Source organism: Rattus norvegicus, chromosome 19, assembly GCF_036323735.1.
Source record: "Rattus norvegicus strain BN/NHsdMcwi chromosome 19, GRCr8, whole genome shotgun sequence".
In the NCBI taxonomy this organism is placed as follows: Eukaryota; Metazoa; Chordata; class Mammalia; order Rodentia; family Muridae; genus Rattus; species Rattus norvegicus.
In genome coordinates, this window is record NC_086037.1 from 66,278,496 (window position 1) to 66,284,431 (window position 5,936).

Sequence of the window (5,936 nt, forward strand, 5' to 3'; positions counted from 1 at the left end):
TGGCCTGTTGATGTCCCTAATCAGGCTGATGGGAAAGACATGGTCAGATGTCACTCAGACCTGCTATCCCCACCCCTCCACCTTGCTCTGCTGTGGGATCTAAGCTCAGACTCAGGACAAAGGAATGTCTCCAGAGGGAGGAGAGAGAAGTGATGTAAGAGACAGACAGCGTTATGGCAGAAGACAGACAGTCAGACAGACAGATGGCGGGAAGAGGGGGAGGACTCATGCTATGCAGCCTGGAAGACCAACCATGGAGCAGCAAACTTCTTAGGGCACTTTTAGAAAACACTGAAATTTATCCTGGGGAGTCTGCCCTCCACCATGAACCATGATCCCATTGACCTGGGTAGGTGGGAGCTCCAAGGAGATTCTGTTGCCCCAAGTGGGAAGCCAGAGCTTCTGCCCACTCTGCCTTCTGTCTCTGCACCTCCACTTCTTCAGGGGCCTCTTCTCTCCCCAAGGGCTCAGCTCATCACAGTGGCCTTGCCCTGCAGGGCAGAGGGTGGCCTGTGTTCCTTCTCTCTGCATACCCGACCTCTCTCCATGCCTCAGCTCCCGACTGACTGAGATTCTCCCATTAGAACCAACAACCAACAGGTGCAGATGGGACCGTGCACTGTGGAGGGTCTGGACTGCAGAGACCGGAATGCCCAAGGCCTGTCCTGACATGGACAAACCTTCTACCCTCTCAACCAGCTCCTGTATCTAGATATCATGGCCTGCAAGATGTGTGTGCATGGACCATCCCCACCTATGTCCTGAGCGCTGTCCATCAGGGCAGTGTGAAGAAGCACGATGGTGGTGGTGATGATGATGGTGGTGGTGGTGATGGTGGTGGTGGTGGTGGTGGTGGTGGTGGTGGTGGTGATGATGGTAGTGGTGGTGGTGGTGATGATGGTGGTGATGGTGGTGGTGGTGGTGGTGGTGGTGGTGGTGATGATAGTGGTGGTGATAGTGATGATGATGGTGGTGATGATGATGGTGGTGATGGTGGTGATGGTGGTGGTGGTGATGATGGTGGTGGTGATGGTGGTGGTGGTGATGGTGGTGATGGTGGTGGTGATGGTGATGATGATGGTGGTGATGGTGGTGGTGGTGATGGTGGTGATGGTGGTGATGATGGTGGTGATGGTGGTGGTGGTGGTGGTGGTGGTGGTGGTGGTGGTGGTGGTGGTGATGGTGATGATAGTGGTGGTGATAGTGATGATGATGGTGGTGATGATGATGGTGGTGATGGTGGTGATGGTGGTGGTGGTGATGATGGTGGTGGTGATGGTGGTGGTGGTGATGGTGGTGATGGTGGTGGTGATGGTGATGATGATGGTGGTGATGGTGGTGGTGGTGATGGTGGTGATGGTGGTGGTGATGGTGATGATGATGGTGGTGGTGGTGATGATGATGGTGGTGATGGTGGTGGTGGTGGTGGTGGTGATGATGATGGTGGTGATTGTGGTGGTGATGATGGTGGTGATTGTGGTGGTGATGATGGTGGTGGTGATGGTGGTGGTGATGGTGGTGATGATGATGGTGTGGTGGTGATGGTGGTGATGGTGGTGATGATGGTGGTGGTGATGGTGGTGATGGTGGTGGTGGTGATGGTGGTGATGGTGGTGGTGGTGATGGTGGTGGTGGTGGTGATGGTGATGATGATGGTGGTGATGGTGGTGGTGGTGATGGTGGTGGTGGTGGTGGTGATGGTGGTGATGGTGGTGGTGGTGATGGTGGTGGTGATGAGATGAAGATGGTGATGAAGATGGTGATGGCAGTGATGGTGACAATGCTCTAAATTAACTCATCTAAGATTCCAGAGACCAGGCACTCATTACCCTGGCGCTTCAGAGCAGTGCATCACAGCATGGACTGCAATACACAACGGTGGCTGACCAGAGGCAGGTTTTAAATGCAAGCCTTCGAGTCCAGAGCCACGGGCGCATCTCCCTCACGCGGGCTGCACGCCTGTTGAAAGCTAGTTGCAAACAGGCCACTGGATTTATGTGGACACGGACCCGTCTTTACATGCCCGAATAAAATTAGAAGATTTTACAGTTAATTTAGCCCATTGGACCGTTACACTGCTTAATCCAAATCAGCCGCCCGCTTGATCTCTCATGAAATCGACTGGCACTGTTGTTATTTGGCTGAGCGTGAGGAGGAAACCCTTCCCATGCAGCCTCGTAGCCAAAGCAGCTGACGACGTTCTGCCATCTGCAGTTACTCAGCGGAAAATGTGTCCTTATCTCTGAAAGGACCCTGTGAAGCCAGTCAGCTCTTGATCACCAAGGGCACTGCAGGAACAGAGTAAGAAGCTTCACCTGCCTCCCGGCCATGCGTGTTTCCCTTGCAAGCTGCATTGCAGTGGCTGACCCAGCCTGCCTGTCTTCCTCACATAGCGTATGGGGTAACCAGGGTCTGAGGAGGGGTGCCCACTGTGAGCACACAGGTTACTTGGCCCTTGAGCCCAACTATCTTCTGAAGATTTCAGAGCAGTGGCCATGGGGCTGAGGGAATCCCAGGGGAGGTCAAGGGTGGTGGCTGGACCTGACTCGGGTGCTCCTGTGTCGAAGGTGGAAATCAGAGCCTTGCGGGTGGGGAACAGAAATCATATTATTACATCTTATGCTAGTTCTCTCTCTCTCTCTCTCTCTCTCTCTCTCTCTCTCTCTCTCTCTCTCTGGGGGTGTCTATGTCTCTTTGTGTGTCAGTGTGTGTGTCTGTGTGTCCATGCGTGTCTCTGTGTCTATGTGTCTTGTGTGCCTCTGTGTGTGTCTCTGTGTCTATGTCTCTTTGTGTGTCTGTGTGTGCTGTGTGTGTCTGTCTGTGTGTGTGTGTGTATGTCTGTGTGTGTATGTGTCTGTGTGTGCCTTGTGTGTCTCTGTGTCTGTGTGTGTCTCTGTATGTGTCTGTGTGTGTATCTGTGTGTTTCTGTGTGTGTCTGTGTCTTGTGTGCCTTGTGTGTCTCTGTGTGTATCTCTCTCTCTCTCTCTCTCTCTCTCTCTCTCTCTCTCTCTCTCTCTCTCTCTGTGTTTCCCTGTGTCTTGTGTATGTGTCTGTGTGTGTATCTCTGTGTGTTTCTGTGTGTGTCTGTGTGTCTTGTGTGCCTTGTGTGTCTCTGTGTGTATATGTCTCTCTCTCTCTCTCTCTCTCTCTCTCTCTCTCTCTGTGTGTGTGTGTGTGTGTGTGTGTGTGTGTATGTGTGTGTGTGTGTGTGAGAGAAAATCCAGTTTGGCTGGTAGATATCATCAGTTTTCTCATTGCCGAGACCAGACGCCCAGGAGAAGGCACAGGAGAATGCACCTGCATTGGCTTTAGGGGATACGGTCCCTCGAGGCATCTTCACAGCACAAGCTCACTTCAGGGCTTACTCACATCTTAGGACCCAGTGTTTGAACACTCAACCCCATGTGCTCCTTTCTTATCCACAACCCCACTGACAGGAACCTGAGTCCCAGGCTAATCTGGGTCTCCACAGAGTTGGAAACCGGTATGGCTATGTTTCCCAGGAAGGCATGGCAGGGAAACTGAAGCCAAGGGTGTGGGCCATGAGCTGAGCACAGAACGGTTACTCTCTCCACATCCCATCATTTCTGTATCATGGGTATTTACATATTTATTCAAATTCCACATCCGGGCAGGCAGTCCTGAGCATCACCAAGAGTCAAAGTGTGGAATCACAGCTCTGACTAAAGGGTCAGGTTCCAGCAGCCATGGATGAGGTGGTGGCCTGCTTTTACCAAGACTCCCAAAGGTAAGGCAAGCATGGTCCTCCTCCTTGGTACTTATATCTTTGTTGCAGAGTGTCGGGATTGGACTCCTAAGGAAGATCAGCAAGCTGCAGTCTCTGTGGATGAGCCCTGGGAGGGCTACATCCTGCTCACCGGTGCCTGCTGTCCTCCAGTTGCTGTCTCCTAGGACTGTGCCTTCTCTGCCACGCCCTCACATTGCAGCAGAAACACCGTCCTGGCCTTTAAGCCCCTTTGTTTTGGACTCTAGAGACTTATCTCTTCATTGGTTGTCTTCTGTTACTGTTCTTTGTGGCCACATCAGTGAGAAACAGGTCACAGAGTTAGGGGACAGAACACCTCATAAGTGGCTTCCCTGGTGTCTCTACAACCATGGGGCCAGGACCCTCATTTTGGAGTCCATGATGTAGACATCATTGGATATGGTGCCATGGAGGAATATGGGCTCCATGTTGCCTAATTTGGTATGTTTAAAACAGGAAATTCCTTTTGTGAGGGGAAAACACGGAGCTCCTGAAAGTCCGTCACTTTGGATGACTGTCAGACCAACTGGAATGGAAAAGCAATAGGCAGAAGAGAAACTCTGTACTCTGCAGATACAGCAGGGGAGCTGAGGGAAAGGCCTGGAGAAGGCTCCAGGCTGAAGGGCACTAAGTGGGGCCTGGGGCTGGGTCTCAGCTGGTAGAGCTTGTCTAGCGTTCATGACACCCTGGTTCCAGCCCTAGTTCCATGTAGACCAGGCACTCAGGAGGTGGAAACAGAAGATCAGAAGATCAAGGCCAGCCTGAGCTACGTGAGAGTCAGTTGAGGGACGGAGGGGGAGAGAGAGCCTCAGAGAGAGACAGAGAGACAGAGAAAGAGACACAGACAGAGAGACAAAGACAAAGGGATAGAGAGACAGACAGAGACAGACAAAGAGACAAAGACACAGACAGAGACAGAGACAGACACAGAGATAGACAGAGACAGACACAGAGATAGACAGAGACAGACAAAGAGACAGAGACACAGACAGACAGACAGACAGGAGTAACCAGCTATATGAAATGTTCCAGGGATCAGGACCTGCTCTGGCAAACTTGATGAGAGCTGTTGGGAGCAGGGGTGAGCTTAACATGGCTGTGCGGCTGGAGGGTCAGGAGGCTCGCAGGACACCTGCTAACGTGTTGCTCAGAGGCTGAGGGCTCTCCTCCTCCGGTCCCTGCTAAGCTCAGCAAACAGGACGGTGACACTTACAAAAGACAAAGGGACAGAGAGCAAATGTAGCTCGAAGGTCCCTATAACTGTTCTGGTGACAGAAAGAAGGGACACAGGACAATGTTAAGGCTTGGATTTGTTTTTCCTGTGTCCAATGGTTTTCAAAATGATGATGATGATGATGATGATGATGATGATGATGATGATAATACCTAAGAAAAGCAAATCAAATAGAATGAATGAGCTAAGATCTTCTCTGCAGATCCTGGTCCGAGGATGCCCAATAAGCTGGCATCTATTGGTGGGCATAGCCCGGTCACTCCTAGGTCCTTGGTCTTATCCATCTGGTCAGGTTTTTCTTCTGATCCTGGAAAGAGAGCAAGGAGACACAGAAACCAAGCAGAAGGTGTAGGCTGGGGCTCCTCACAGGACAGTAGGATGATGTCCAGCCATCATGGGCCGGGGAAGAGCCATGCAGGTCATCCAGCAGCCGGGGAGGCCCTGGGGGCAGCCTCTGCTATGATAGGGTTAGGGCTGGAAGCCCACATGGCCAGCATGTGGTGACTCTCAGGAATGCATGGTGGAAGCTTCGAGGGCCACACTCCAGACACAGACTATTCCGACCTAACGATGCCACTGGGTGCCAAGCGCTCACACATGACTTGCTTTCACTTCATCGAGAGTGGCATCAAAAACCGAGGCCCTCCTCCACGCCCAGGTGCTATCCTGTCCGGCTTGACTCTGAGCGCCAGCTGCTTCTGAGCAATTAAGTACCGGCCCAGGGTGATGTGGATGTCCATCTGCCCATTTCACAGATGAGGATTCAGAGGCACTAACAGTAAGGGCCCTGATGAAAACTGTGGGAACTGTGTCCCCGGAAAGACACAGACAGGGTCTTCGTGAGTGTGAGCAGCGGTGAATGGCACCACGTGGTTTCCCATGGGCCCTGGCACTCGAGCACATGCCCCAGTGGGGATTTGACCACAGACACACTGG